Source organism: Arctopsyche grandis, chromosome 11 (assembly GCF_051622035.1).
Source record: "Arctopsyche grandis isolate Sample6627 chromosome 11, ASM5162203v2, whole genome shotgun sequence".
Lineage (NCBI taxonomy): Eukaryota > Metazoa > Arthropoda > Insecta > Trichoptera > Hydropsychidae > Arctopsyche > Arctopsyche grandis.
The window spans coordinates 30,039,202-30,054,931 of record NC_135365.1 but is presented as its reverse complement, the minus strand read 5'-3'; positions in this window follow the sequence as shown (position 1 = coordinate 30,054,931).

The following is a 15,730-nucleotide window of genomic DNA, read 5'->3' as shown; positions in this document are numbered from 1 at the left end:
GTATTGTGAGGTAGGCACGTTTTTTGGATATTTTTGCAATGTCCAATTCTTTGATTTCGGTGATGGTTAGGTTCAGATGGGAGAGGTTTGGTAGGATAAGAACTTTTTGTGGATATTTTGGCAATGTCGAATTCTCTGACTACGGTGATGGTCAGGTTAGGTTGGGTTAGGTTTTAAGGGGTAAGCATGTTTTGTAGATATTTTGGCAATGTCTAATTCTTTAATTTCGTTGATGGTTAGGCTCAGATGGGTGAGGTTTGGTAGGATAAGAACTTTTTGTGGATATTTTGGCAATGTCGAATTCTCTGACTTCGGTGATGGTTAGGTTAGGTTGGGTTAGGTTTTAAGGGGTAAGCATGTTTTGTAGATATTTTGGCAATGTCTAATTCTTTAATTTCGTTGATGGTTAGGCTCAGATGGGTGAGGTTTGGTAGGATAAGAACTTTTTGTGGATATTTTGGCAATGTAGAATTCTCTGACTTCGGTGATGGTTAGGTTAGGTAAGGTTAGGTATTGTGAGGTACGCACGTTTTGTGGATATTTTTGCAATGTCCAATTCTTTGATTTCGGTGATGGTTAGGTTCAGATGGGTGAGGTTTGGTAGGATAAGAACTTTTTGTGGATATTTTGGCAATGTCGAATTCTCTATTTTCGGTGATGGTTAGGTTAGGTTGGATAAGGTATAGTGAGGTAAGCACGTTTTGTGGATATTTTGGCAATGTCCATTTCTTCGATTTCGGTGATGGTTAGGTTCAGATGGGTGAGGTTTGGTGGGGTATAAACTTTTTGTAGATATTTTGGCAATGTTCAATTCTCTGACTTCGGTGATGGTTAGGTTAGGTTAGGTTAGGTATTGTGAGGTAAGCACGTTTTGTGGATATTTTGGCAATGTCGAATTCTTTGATTTCGGTGATGGTTAGGTTCAGATGGGTGAGGTTTGGTAGGATAAGAACTTTTTGTGGATATTTTGGCAATGTCGAATTCTTTGACTTCGGTGATGGTTAGGTTAGGTTGGGTTAGGTATTGTGAGGTAAGCACGTTTTGTGGATATTTTATCATTGTCCAATTCTTTGACTTCGGTGATGGTTAGGTTCAGATAAGTGAGGTTTGGTAGGATAAGAACTTTTTGTGGATATTTTGATAATGTCGAATTCTCGGACTTCGGTGATGAATAGGTTAGGTTGGGTTAGGTATTGTGAGGTAAGCACGTTTTGTGGATATTTTGGCAATGCCTAATTCTTTGATTTCGGTGATGGTTAGGTTCAGATGGGTGAGGTTTGGTAGGATATGAACTTTTTGTGGATATTTTGGCAATGTCGAATTCTCTGACTTCGGTGATGGTTAGGTTAGGTTGGGTTAGGTATTAAGGGGTAAGCATGTTTTGTTGATATTTTGGCAATGTCTAATTCTTTAATTTCGTTGATGGTTAGGCTCAGATGGGTGAGGTTTGGTAGGATAAGAACTTTTTGTGGATATTTTGGCAATGTCGAATTCTCTGACTTCGGTGATGGTTAGGTTAGGTTAGGTTAAGTATTGTGAGGTAAGCACGTTTTGTGTATATTTTTGCAATGTCCAATTCTTTGATTTCGGTGATGGTTAGGTTCAGATGGGTGAGGTTTGGTAGGATAAGAACTTTTTGTGGATATTTTGGCAATGTCGAATTCTCTGACTTCGGTGATGGTTAGGTTAGGTTGGGTTAGAAATTGTGAGGTAAGCACGTTTTGTTGTTATTTTGACGATGTCCAATTCTTTGATTTCGGTGATGGTTAGGTTCAGATGGGAGAGGTTTGGTAGGATAAGAACTTTTTGTGGATATTTTGGCAATGTCGAATTCTCTATTTTTGGTGATGGTTAGGTTAGGTTGGATAAGGTATAGTGAGGTAAGCACGTTTTGTGGATATTTTGGCAATGTCCATTTCTTCGATTTCGGTGATGGTTAGGTTCAGATGGGTGAGGTTTGGTGGGGTATGAACTTTTTGTAGATATTTTGGCAATGTTGAATTCTCTGACTTCGGTGATGGTTAGGTTAGGTAAGGTTAGGTAATGTGAGGTAAGCACGTTTTGTGGATATTTTGGCAATGTCGAATTCTTTGATTTCGGTGATGGTTAGGTTCAGATGGGTGAGGTTTGGTAGGATAAGAACTTTTTGTGGATATTTTGGCAATGTCGAATTCTCTGACTTCGGTGATGGTTAGGTTAGGTAAGGTTAGGTATTGTGAGGTAGGCACGTTTTTTGGATATTTTTGCAATGTCCAATTCTTTGATTTCGTTGATGGTTAGGCTCAGATGGGTGAGGTTTGGTAGGATAAGAACTTTTTGTGGATATTTTGGCAATGTCGAATTCTCTGACTTCGGTGATGGTAAGGTTAGGTTGGGTTAGGTTTTAAGGGGAAAGCATGTTTTGTAGATATTTTGGCAATGTCTAATTCTTTAATTTCGTTGATGGTTAGGCTCAGATGGGTGAGGTTTGGTAGGATAAGAACTTTTTGTGGATATTTTGGCAATGTAGAATTCTCTGACTTCGGTGATGGTTAGGTTAGGTAAGGTTAGGTATTGTGAGGTAAGCACGTTTTGTGGATATTTTTGCAATGTCCAATTCTTTGATTTCGGTGATGGTTAGGTTCAGATGGGTGAGGTTTGGTAGGATAAGAACTTTTTGTGGATATTTTGGCAATGTCGAATTCTCTATTTTCGGTGATGGTTAGGTAAGGTTGGATAAGGTATAGTGAGGTAAGCACGTTTTGTGGATATTTTGGCAATGTCCATTTCTTCGATTTCGGTGATGGTTAGGTTCAGATGGGTGAGGTTTGGTAGGATAAGAACTTTTTGTGGATATTTTGGCAATGTCTAATTCTCTGACTTCGGTGATGGTTAGGTTAGGTTGGGTTAGGTATTGTGAAGTAAGCACGTTTTGTGGAAATTTTGGCAATGTCGAATTCTTTGATTTCGGTGATGGTTAGGTTCAGATGGGTGAGGTTTGGTAGGATAAGAACTTTTTGTGGATATTTTGGCAATGTCGAATTCTCGGACTTCGGTGATGGATAGGTTAGGTTGGGTTAGGAATTAAGAGGTAAGCACGTTTTGTGGATATTTTGGCAATGCCTAATTCTTTGATTTCGGTGATGGTTAGGTTCAGATGGGTGAGGTTTGGTAGGATATGAACTTTTTGTGGATATTTTGGCAATGTCGAATTCTCTGACTTCGGTGATGGTTAGGTTAGGTTAGGTTAGGTATTAAGGGGTAAGCATGTTTTGTAGATATTTTGGCAATGTCTTATTCTTTAATTTCGTTGATGGTCAGGCTCAGATGGGTGAGGTTTGGTAGGATAAGAACTTTTTGTGGATATTTTGGCAATGTCGAATTCTCTGACTTCGGTGATGGTTAGGTTAGGTTAGGTTAAGTATTGTGAGGTAAGCACGTTTTGTGTATATTTTTGCAATGTCCAATTCTTTGATTTCGGTGATGGTTAGGTTCAGATGGGTGAGGTTTGGTAGGATAAGAACTTTTTGTGGATATTTTGGCAATGTCTAATTCTCTGACTTCGGTGATGGTTAGGTTAGGTTGGGTTAGGTATTGTGAGGTAAGCACGTTTTGTTGTTATTTTGGCGATGTCCAATTCTTTGATTTCGGTGATGGTTAGGTTCAATTGGGTGAGGTTTGGTAGGATAAGAACTTTTTGTGGATATTTTGGCAATGTCGAATTCTCTGACTTCGGTGATGGTAAGGTTAGGTTGGGTTAGGTATTAAGGGGTAAGCATGTTTTGTAGATATTTTGGCAATGTCTAATTCTTTAATTTCGTTGATGGTTAGGCTCAGATGGGTGAGGTTTGGTAGGATAAGAACTTTTTGTGGATATTTTGGCAATGTCGAATTCTCTGACTTCGGTGATGGTTAGGTAAGGTTAGGTTAGGTATTGTGAGGTAGGCACGTTTTTTGGATATTTTTGCAATGTCCAATTCTTTGATTTCGGTGATGGTTAGGTTCAGATGGGAGAGGTTTGGTAGGATAAGAACTTTTTGTGGATATTTTGGCAATGTCGAATTCTCTGACTTCGGTGATGGTCAGGTTAGGTTGGGTTAGGTTTTAAGGGGTAAGCATGTTTTGTAGATATTTTGGCAATGTCTAATTCTTTAATTTCGTTGATGGTTAGGCTCTGATGGGTGAGGTTTGGTAGGATAAGAACTTTTTGTGGATATTTTGGCAATGTCGAATTCTCTGACTTCGGTGATGGTTAGGTTAGGTTAGGTTAAGTATTGTGAGGTAAGCACGTTTTGTGGATATTTTTGCAATGTCCAATTCTTTGATTTCGGTGATGGTTAGGTTCAATTGGGTGAGGTTTGGTAGGATAAGAACTTTTTGTGGATATTTTGGCAATGTCGAATTCTCTATTTTCGGTGATGGTTAGGTTAGGTTGGATAAGGTATAGTGAGGTAAGCACGTTTTGTGGATATTTTGGCAATGTCGAATTCTTTGATTTCGGTGATGGTTAGGTTCAGATGGGTGAGGTTTGGTAGGATAAGAACTTTTTGTGGATATTTTGGCAATGTCGAATTCTCGGACTTCGGTGATGGATAGGTTAGGTTGGGTTAGGTATTGTGAGGTAAGCACGTTTTGTGGATATTTTAGCAATGCCTAATTCTTTGATTTCGGTGATGGTTAGGTTCAGATGGGTGAGGTTTGGTAGGATATGAACTTTTTGTGGATATTTTGGCAATGTCGAATTCTCTGACTTCGGTGATGGTTAGGTTAGGTTGGGTTAGGTATTAAGGGGTAAGCATGTTTTGTAGATATTTTGGCAATGTCTAATTCTTTAATTTCGTTGATGGTTAGGCTCAGATGGGTGAGGTTTGGTAGGATAAGAACTTTTTGTGGATATTTTGGCAATGTCGAATTCTCTATTTTCGGTGATGGTTAGGTTAGGTTGGATAAGGTATAGTGAGGTAAGCACGTTTTGTGGATATTTTAGCAATGTCGAATTCTTTGATTTCGGTGATGGTTAGGTTCAATTGGGTGAGGTTTGGTAGGATAAGAACTTTTTGTGGATATTTTGGCAATGTCGAATTCTCTATTTTCGGTGATGGTTAGGTTAGGTTGGATAAGGTATAGTGAGGTAAGCACGTTTTGTGGATATTTTGGCAATGTCGAATTCTTTGATTTCGGTGATGGTTAGGTTCAGATGGGTGAGGTTTGGTAGGATAAGAACTTTTTGTGGATATTTTGGCAATGTCGAATTCTCGGACTTCGGTGATGGATAGGTTAGGTTGGGTTAGGTATTGTGAGGTAAGCACGTTTTGTGGATATTTTTGCAATGTCCAATTCTTTGATTTCGGTGATGGTTAGGTTCAGATGGGAGAGGTTTGGTAGGATAAGAACTTTTTGTGGATATTTTGGCAATGTCGAATTCTCTGACTTCGGTGATGGTCAGGTTAGGTTGGGTTAGGTTTTAAGGGGTAAGCATGTTTTGTAGATATTTTGGCAATGTCTAATTCTTTAATTTCGTTGATGGTTAGGCTCTGATGGGTGAGGTTTGGTAGGATAAGAACTTTTTGTGGATATTTTGGCAATGTCGAATTCTCTGACTTCGGTGATGGTTAGGTTAGGTTAGGTTAAGTATTGTGAGGTAAGCACGTTTTGTGGATATTTTTGCAATGTCCAATTCTTTGATTTCGGTGATGGTTAGGTTCAATTGGGTGAGGTTTGGTAGGATAAGAACTTTTTGTGGATATTTTGGCAATGTCGAATTCTCTATTTTCGGTGATGGTTAGGTTAGGTTGGATAAGGTATAGTGAGGTAAGCACGTTTTGTGGATATTTTGGCAATGTCGAATTCTTTGATTTCGGTGATGGTTAGGTTCAGATGGGTGAGGTTTGGTAGGATAAGAACTTTTTGTGGATATTTTGGCAATGTCGAATTCTCGGACTTCGGTGATGGATAGGTTAGGTTGGGTTAGGTATTGTGAGGTAAGCACGTTTTGTGGATATTTTAGCAATGCCTAATTCTTTGATTTCGGTGATGGTTAGGTTCAGATGGGTGAGGTTTGGTAGGATATGAACTTTTTGTGGATATTTTGGCAATGTCGAATTCTCTGACTTCGGTGATGGTTAGGTTAGGTTCGGTTAGGTATTAAGGGGTAAGCATGTTTTGTAGATATTTTGCCAATGTCTAATTCTTTAATTTCGTTGATGGTTAGGCTCTGATGGGTGAGGTTTGGTAGGATAAGAACTTTTTGTGGATATTTTGGCAATGTCGAATTCTCTGACTTCGGTGATGGTTAGGTTAGGTTAGGTTAAGTATTGTGAGGTAAGCACGTTTTGTGTATATTTTTGCAATGTCCAATTCTTTGATTTCGGTGATGGTTAGGTTCAGATGGGTGAGGTTTGGTAGGATAAGAACTTTTTGTGGATATTTTGGCAATGTCTAATTCTCTGACTTCGGTGATGGTTAGGTTAGGTTGGGTTAGGTATTGTGAGGTAAGCACGTTTTGTTGTTATTTTGGCGATGTCCAATTCTTTGATTTCGGTGATGGTTAGGTTCAATTGGGTGAGGTTTGGTAGGATAAGAACTTTTTGTGGATATTTTGGCAATGTCGAATTCTCTGACTTCGGTGATGGTAAGGTTAGGTTGGGTTAGGTATTAAGGAGTAAGCATGTTTTGTAGATATTTTGGCAATGTCTAATTCTTTAATTTCGTTGATGGTTAGGCTCAGATGGGTGAGGTTTGGTAGGATAAGAACTTTTTGTGGATATTTTGGCAATGTCGAATTCTCTATTTTCGGTGATGGTTAGGTTAGGTTGGATAAGGTATAGTGAGGTAAGCACGTTTTGTGGATATTTTAGCAATGTCGAATTCTTTGATTTCGGTGATGGTTAGGTTCAGATGGGTGAGGTTTGGTAGGATAAGAACTTTTTGTGGATATTTTGGCAATGTCGAATTCTCGGACTTCGGTGATGGATAGGTTAGGTTGGGTTAGGTATTGTGAGGTAAGCACGTTTTGTGGATATTTTGGCAATGCCTAATTCTTTGATTTCGGTGATGGTTAGGTTCAGATGGGTGAGGTTTGGTAGGATATGAACTTTTTGTGGATATTTTGGCAATGTCGAATTCTCTAACTTCGGTGATGGTTAGGTTAGATTGGGTTAGGTATTAAGGGGTAAGCATGTTTTGTAGATATTTTGCCAATGTCTAATTCTTTAATTTCGTTGATGGTTAGGCTCAGATGGGTGAGGTTTGGTAGGATAAGAACTTTTTGTGGATATTTTGGCAATGTCGAATTCTCTGACTTCGGTGATGGTTAGGTTAGGTTAGGTTAAGTATTGTGAGGTAAGCACGTTTTGTGTATATTTTTGCAATGTCCAATTCTTTGATTTCGGTGATGGTTAGGTTCAGATGGGTGAGGTTTGGTAGGATAAGAACTTTTTGTGGATATTTTGGCAATGTCTAATTCTCTGACTTCGGTGATGGTTAGGTTAGGTTGGGTTAGGTATTGTGAGGTAAGCACGTTTTGTTGTTATTTTGGCGATGTCCAATTCTTTGATTTCGGTGATGGTTAGGTTCAATTGGGTGAGGTTTGGTAGGATAAGAACTTTTTGTGGATATTTTGGCAATGTCGAATTCTCTGACTTCGGTGATGGTAAGGTTAGGTTGGGTTAGGTATTAAGGGGTAAGCATGTTTTGTAGATATTTTGGCAAGTTCTAATTCTTTAATTTCGTTGATGGTTAGGCTCAGATGGGTGAGGTTTGGTAGGATAAGAACTTTTTGTGGATATTTTGGCAATGTCGAATTCTCTGACTTTGGTGATGGTTAGGTTAGGTTAGGTTAGGTATTGTGAGGTAGGCACGTTTTTTGGATATTTTTGCAATGTCCAATTCTTTGATTTCGGTGATGGTTAGGTTCAGATGGGAGAGGTTTGGTAGGATAAGAACTTTTTGTGGATATTTTGGCAATGTCGAATTCTCTGACTTCGGTGATGGTCAGGTTAGGTTGGGTTAGGTTTTAAGGGGTAAGCATGTTTTGTAGATATTTTGGCAATGTCTAATTCTTTAATTTAGTTGATGGTTAGGCTCAGATGGGTGAGGTTTGGTAGGATAAGAACTTTTTGTGGATATTTTGGCAATGTCGAATTCTCTGACTTCGGTGATGGTTAGGTTAGGTTGGGTTAGGTTTTAAGGGGTAAGCATGTTTTGTAGATATTTTGGCAATGTCTAATTCTTTAATTTCGTTGATGGTTAGGCTCAGATGGGTGAGGTTTGGTAGGATAAGAACTTTTTGTGGATATTTTGGCAATGTAGAATTCTCTGACTTCGGTGATGGTTAGGTTAGGTAAGGTTAGGTATTGTGAGGTAAGCACGTTTTGTGGATATTTTTGCAATGTCCAATTCTTTGATTTCGGTGATGGTTAGGTTCAGATGGGTGAGGTTTGGTAGGATAAGAACTTTTTGTGGATATTTTGGCAATGTCGAATTCTCTATTTTCGGTGATGGTTAGGTTAGGTTGGATAAGGTATAGTGAGGTAAGCACGTTTTGTGGATATTTTGGCAATGTCCATTTCTTCGATTTCGGTGATGGTTAGGTTCAGATGGGTGAGGTTTGGTGGGGTATGAACTTTTTGTAGATATTTTGGCAATGTTCAATTCTCTGACTTCGGTGATGGTTAGGTTAGGTTAGGTTAGGTATTGTGAGGTAAGCACGTTTTGTGAATATTTTGGCAATGTCGAATTCTTTGATTTCGGTGATGGTTAGGTTCAGATGGGTGAGGTTTGGTAGGATAAGAACTTTTTGTGGATATTTTGGCAATGTCGAATTCTCTATTTTCGGTGATGGTTAGGTTAGGTTGGATAAGGTATAGTGAGGTAAGCACGTTTTGTGGATATTTTGGCAATGTCCATTTCTTCGATTTCGGTGATGGTTAGGTTCAGATGGGTGAGGTTTGGTGGGGTATGAACTTTTTGTAGATATTTTGGCAATGTTCAATTCTCTGACTTCGGTGATGGTTAGGTTAGGTTAGGTTAGGTATTGTGAGGTAAGCACGTTTTGTGAATATTTTGGCAATGTCGAATTCTTTGATTTCGGTGATGGTTAGGTTCAGATGGGTGAGGTTTGGTAGGATAAGAACTTTTTGTGGATATTTTGGCAATGTCGAATTCTCTATTTTCGGTGATGGTTAGGTTAGGTTGGATAAGGTATAGTGAGGTAAGCACGTTTTGTGGATATTTTGGCAATGTCCATTTCTTCGATTTCGGTGATGGTTAGGTTCAGATGGGTGAGGTTTGGTGGGGTATGAACTTTTTGTAGATATTTTGGCAATGTTCAATTCTCTGACTTCGGTGATGGTTAGGTTAGGTTAGGTTAGGTATTGTGAGGTAAGCACGTTTTGTGAATATTTTGGCAATGTCCAATTCTTTGATTTCGGTGATGGTTAGGTTCAGATGGGAGAGGTTTGGTAGGATAAGAACTTTTTGTGGATATTTTGGCAATGTCGAATTCTCTGACTTCGGTGATGGTCAGGTTAGGTTAGGTTAGGTTTTAAGGGGTAAGCATGTTTTGTAGATATTTTGGCAATGTCTAATTCTTTAATTTAGTTGATGGTTAGGCTCAGATGGGTGAGGTTTGGTAGGATAAGAACTTTTTGTGGATATTTTGGCAATGTCGAATTCTCTGAATTCGGTGATGGTTAGGTTAGGTTGGGTTAGGTTTTAAGGGGTAAGCATGTTTTGTAGATATTTTGGCAATGTCTAATTCTTTAATTTCGTTGATGGTTAGGCTCAGATGGGTGAGGTTTGGTAGGATAAGAACTTTTTGTGGATATTTTGGCAATGTAGAATTCTCTGACTTCGGTGATGGTTAGGTTAGGTAAGGTTAGGTATTGTGAGGTAAGCACGTTTTGTGGATATTTTTGCAATGTCCAATTCTTTGATTTCGGTGATGGTTAGGTTCAGATGGGTGAGGTTTGGTAGGATAAGAACTTTTTGTGGATATTTTGGCAATGTCGAATTCTCTATTTTCGGTGATGGTAAGGTTAGGTTGGATAAGGTATAGTGAGGTAAGCACGTTTTGTGGATATTTTGGCAATGTCCATTTCTTCGATTTCGGTGATGGTTAGGTTCAGATGGGTGAGGTTTGGTGGGGTATGAACTTTTTGTAGATATTTTGGCAATGTTCAATTCTCTGACTTCGGTGATGGTTAGGTTAGGTTAGGTTAGGTATTGTGAGGTAAGCACGTTTTGTGAATATTTTGGCAATGTCGAATTCTTTGATTTCGGTGATGGTTAGGTTCAGATGGGTGAGGTTTGGTAGGATAAGAACTTTTTGTGGATATTTTGGCAATGTCGAATTCTTTGACTTCGGTGATGGTTAGGTTAGGTTGGGTTAGGTATTGTGAGGTAAGCACGTTTTGTGGATATTTTATCATTGTCCAATTCTTTGACTTCGGTGATGGTTAGGTTCAGATAAGTGAGGTTTGGTAGGATAAGAACTTTTTGTGGATATTTTGATAATGTCGAATTCTCGGACTTCGGTGATGAATAGGTTAGGTTGGGTTAGGTATTGTGAGGTAAGCACGTTTTTTGGATATTTTGGCAATGCCTAATTCTTTGATTTCGGTGATGGTTAGGTTCAGATGGGTGAGGTTTGGTAGGATATGAACTTTTTGTGGATATTTTGGCAATGTCGAATTCTCTGACTTCGGTGATGGTTAGGTTAGGTTGGGTTAGGTATTAAGGGGTAAGCATGTTTTGTAGATATTTTGGCAATGTCTTATTCTTTAATTTCGTTGATGGTTAGGCTCAGATGGGTGAGGTTTGGTAGGATAAGAACTTTTTGTGGATATTTTGGCAATGTCGAATTCTCTGACTTCGGTGATGGTTAGGTTAGGTTAGGTTAAGTATTGTGAGGTAAGCACGTTTTGTGTATATTTTTGCAATGTCCAATTCTTTGATTTCGGTGATGGTTAGGTTCAGATGGGTGAGGTTTGGTAGGATAAGAACTTTTTGTGGATATTTTGGCAATGTCGAATTCTCTGACTTCGGTGATGGTTAGGTTAGTTTGGGTTAGGAATTGTGAGGTAAGCACGTTTTGTTGTTATTTTGGCGATGTCCAATTCTTTGATTTCGGTGATGGTTAGGTTCAGATGGGAGAGGTTTGGTAGGATAAGAACTTTTTGTGGATATTTTGGCAATGTCGAATTCTCTATTTTTGGTGATGGTTAGGTTAGGTTGGATAAGGTATAGTGAGGTAAGCACGTTTTGTGGATATTTTGGCAATGTCCATTTCTTCGATTTCGGTGATGGTTAGGTTCAGATGGGTGAGGTTTGGTGGGGTATGAACTTTTTGTAGATATTTTGGCAATGTTAAATTCTCTGACTTCGGTGATGGTTAGGTTAGGTAAGGTTAGGTATTGTGAGGTAAGCACGTTTTGTGGATATTTTGGCAATGTCGAATTCTTTGATTTCGGTGATGGTTAGGTTCAGATGGGTGAGGTTTGGTAGGATAAGAACTTTTTGTGGATATTTTGGCAATGTCGAATTCTCTATTTTCGGTGATGGTTAGGTTAGGTTGGATAAGGTATAGTGAGGTAAGCACGTTTTGTGGATATTTTGGCAATGTCCATTTCTTCGATTTCGGTGATGGTTAGGTTCAGATGGGTGAGGTTTGGTGGGGTATGAACTTTTTGTAGATATTTTGGCAATGTTCAATTCTCTGACTTCGGTGATGGTTAGGTTAGGTTAGGTTAGGTATTGTGAGGTAAGCACGTTTTGTGAATATTTTGGCAATGTCGAATTCTTTGATTTCGGTGATGGTTAGGTTCAGATGGGTGAGGTTTGGTAGGATAAGAACTTTTTGTGGATATTTTGGCAATGTCGAATTCTTTGACTTCGGTGATGGTTAGGTTAGGTTGGGTTAGGTATTGTGAGGTAAGCACGTTTTGTGGATATTTTATCATTGTCCAATTCTTTGACTTCGGTGATGGTTAGGTTCAGATAAGTGAGGTTTGGTAGGATAAGAACTTTTTGTGGATATTTTGATAATGTCGAATTCTCGGACTTCGGTGATGAATAGGTTAGGTTGGGTTAGGTATTGTGAGGTAAGCACGTTTTGTGGATATTTTGGCAATGCCTAATTCTTTGATTTCGGTGATGGTTAGGTTCAGATGGGTGAGGTTTGGTAGGATATGAACTTTTTGTGGATATTTTGGCAATGTCGAATTCTCTGACTTCGGTGATGGTTAGGTTAGGTTGGGTTAGGTATTAAGGGGTAAGCATGTTTTGTAGATATTTTGGCAATGTCTAATTCTTTAATTTAGTTGATGGTTAGGCTCAGATGGGTGAGGTTTGGTAGGATAAGAACTTTTTGTGGATATTTTGGCAATGTCGAATTCTCTGACTTCGGTGATGGTTAGGTTAGGTTGGGTTAGGTTTTAAGGGGTAAGCATGTTTTGTAGATATTTTGGCAATGTCTAATTCTTTAATTTCGTTGATGGTTAGGCTCAGATGGGTGAGGTTTGGTAGGATAAGAACTTTTTGTGGATATTTTGGCAATGTAGAATTCTCTGACTTCGGTGATGGTTAGGTTAGGTAAGGTTAGGTATTGTGAGGTAAGCACGTTTTGTGGATATTTTTGCAATGTCCAATTCTTTGATTTCGGTGATGGTTAGGTTCAGATGGGTGAGGTTTGGTAGGATAAGAACTTTTTGTGGATATTTTGGCAATGTCGAATTCTCTATTTTCGGTGATGGTTAGGTTAGGTTGGATAAGGTATAGTGAGGTAAGCACGTTTTGTGGATATTTTGGCAATGTCCATTTCTTCGATTTCGGTGATGGTTAGGTTCAGATGGGTGAGGTTTGGTGGGGTATGAACTTTTTGTAGATATTTTGGCAATGTTCAATTTTCTGACTTCGGTGATGGTTAGGTTAGGTTAGGTTAGGTATTGTGAGGTAAGCACGTTTTGTGAATATTTTGGCAATGTCGAATTCTTTGATTTCGGTGATGGTTAGGTTCAGATGGGTGAGGTTTGGTAGGATAAGAACTTTTTGTGGATATTTTGGCAATGTCGAATTCTCTATTTTCGGTGATGGTTAGGTTAGGTTGGATAAGGTATAGTGAGGTAAGCACGTTTTGTGGATATTTTGGCAATGTCCATTTCTTCGATTTCGGTGATGGTTAGGTTCAGATGGGTGAGGTTTGGTGGGGTATGAACTTTTTGTAGATATTTTGGCAATGTTCAATTCTCTGACTTCGGTGATGGTTAGGTTAGGTTAGGTTAGGTATTGTGAGGTAAGCACGTTTTGTGTATATTTTGGCAATGTCGAATTCTTTGATTTCGGTGATGGTTAGGTTCAGATGGGTGAGGTTTGGTAGGATAAGAACTTTTTGTGGATATTTTGGCAATGTCGAATTCTCTATTTTCGGTGATGGTTAGGTTAGGTTGGATAAGGTATAGTGAGGTAAGCACGTTTTGTGGATATTTTGGCAATGTCCATTTCTTCGATTTCGGTGATGGTTAGGTTCAGATGGGTGAGGTTTGGTGGGGTATGAACTTTTTGTAGATATTTTGGCAATGTTCAATTCTCTGACTTCGGTGATGGTTAGGTTAGGTTAGGTTAGGTATTGTGAGGTAAGCACGTTTTGTGAATATTTTGGCAATGTCCAATTCTTTGATTTCGGTGATGGTTAGGTTCAGATGGGAGAGGTTTGGTAGGATAAGAACTTTTTGTGGATATTTTGGCAATGTCGAATTCTCTGACTTCGGTGATGGTCAGGTTAGGTTAGGTTAGGTTTTAAGGGGTAAGCATGTTTTGTAGATATTTTGGCAATGTCTAATTCTTTAATTTAGTTGATGGTTAGGCTCAGATGGGTGAGGTTTGGTAGGATAAGAACTTTTTGTGGATTTTTTGGCAATGTCGAATTCTCTGACTTCGGTGATGGTTAGGTTAGGTTGGGTTAGGTTTTAAGGGGTAAGCATGTTTTGTAGATATTTTGGCAATGTCTAATTCTTTAATTTCGTTGATGGTTAGGCTCAGATGGGTGAGGTTTGGTAGGATAAGAACTTTTTGTGGATATTTTGGCAATGTAGAATTCTCTGACTTCGGTGATGGTTAGGTTAGGTAAGGTTAGGTATTGTGAGGTAAGCACGTTTTGTGGATATTTTTGCAATGTCCAATTCTTTGATTTCGGTGATGGTTAGGTTCAGATGGGTGAGGTTTGGTAGGATAAGAACTTTTTGTGGATATTTTGGCAATGTCGAATTCTCTATTTTCGGTGATGGTAAGGTTAGGTTGGATAAGGTATAGTGAGGTAAGCACGTTTTGTGGATATTTTGGCAATGTCCATTTCTTCGATTTCGGTGATGGTTAGGTTCAGATGGGTGAGGTTTGGTGGGGTATGAACTTTTTGTAGATATTTTGGCAATGTTCAATTCTCTGACTTCGGTGATGGTTAGGTTAGGTTAGGTTAGGTATTGTGAGGTAAGCACGTTTTGTGAATATTTTGGCAATGTCGAATTCTTTGATTTCGGTGATGGTTAGGTTCAGATGGGTGAGGTTTGGTAGGATAAGAACTTTTTGTGGATATTTTGGCAATGTCGAATTCTTTGACTTCGGTGATGGTTAGGTTAGGTTGGGTTAGGTATTGTGAGGTAAGCACGTTTTGTGGATATTTTATCATTGTCCAATTCTTTGACTTCGGTGATGGTTAGGTTCAGATAAGTGAGGTTTGGTAGGATAAGAACTTTTTGTGGATATTTTGATAATGTCGAATTCTCGGACTTCGGTGATGAATAGGTTAGGTTGGGTTAGGTATTGTGAGGTAAGCACGTTTTTTGGATATTTTGGCAATGCCTAATTCTTTGATTTCGGTGATGGTTAGGTTCAGATGGGTGAGGTTTGGTAGGATATGAACTTTTTGTGGATATTTTGGCAATGTCGAATTCTCTGACTTCGGTGATGGTTAGGTTAGGTTGGGTTAGGTATTAAGGGGTAAGCATGTTTTGTAGATATTTTGGCAATGTCTTATTCTTTAATTTCGTTGATGGTTAGGCTCAGATGGGTGAGGTTTGGTAGGATAAGAACTTTTTGTGGATATTTTGGCAATGTCGAATTCTCTGACTTCGGTGATGGTAAGGTTAGGTTAGGTTAAGTATTGTGAGGTAAGCACGTTTTGTGTATATTTTTGCAATGTCCAATTCTTTGATTTCGGTGATGGTTAGGTTCAGATGGGTGAGGTTTGGTAGGATAAGAACTTTTTGTGGATATTTTGGCAATGTCGAATTCTCTGACTTCGGTGATGGTTAGGTTAGTTTGGGTTAGGAATTGTGAGGTAAGCACGTTTTGTTGTTATTTTGGCGATGTCCAATTCTTTGATTTCGGTGATGGTTAGGTTCAGATGGGAGAGGTTTGGTAGGATAAGAACTTTTTGTGGATATTTTGGCAATGTCGAATTCTCTATTTTTGGTGATGGTTAGGTTAGGTTGGATAAGGTATAGTGAGGTAAGCACGTTTTGTGGATATTTTGGCAATGTCCATTTCTTCGATTTCGGTGATGGTTAGGTTCAGATGGGTGAGGTTTGGTGGGGTATGAACTTTTTGTAGATATTTTGGCAATGTTAAATTCTCTGACTTCGGTGATGGTTAGGTTAGGTAAGGTTAGGTATTGTGAGGTAAGCACGTTTTGTGGATATTTTGGCAATGTCGAATTCTTTGATTTCGGTGATGGTTAGGTTCAGATGGGTGAGGTTTG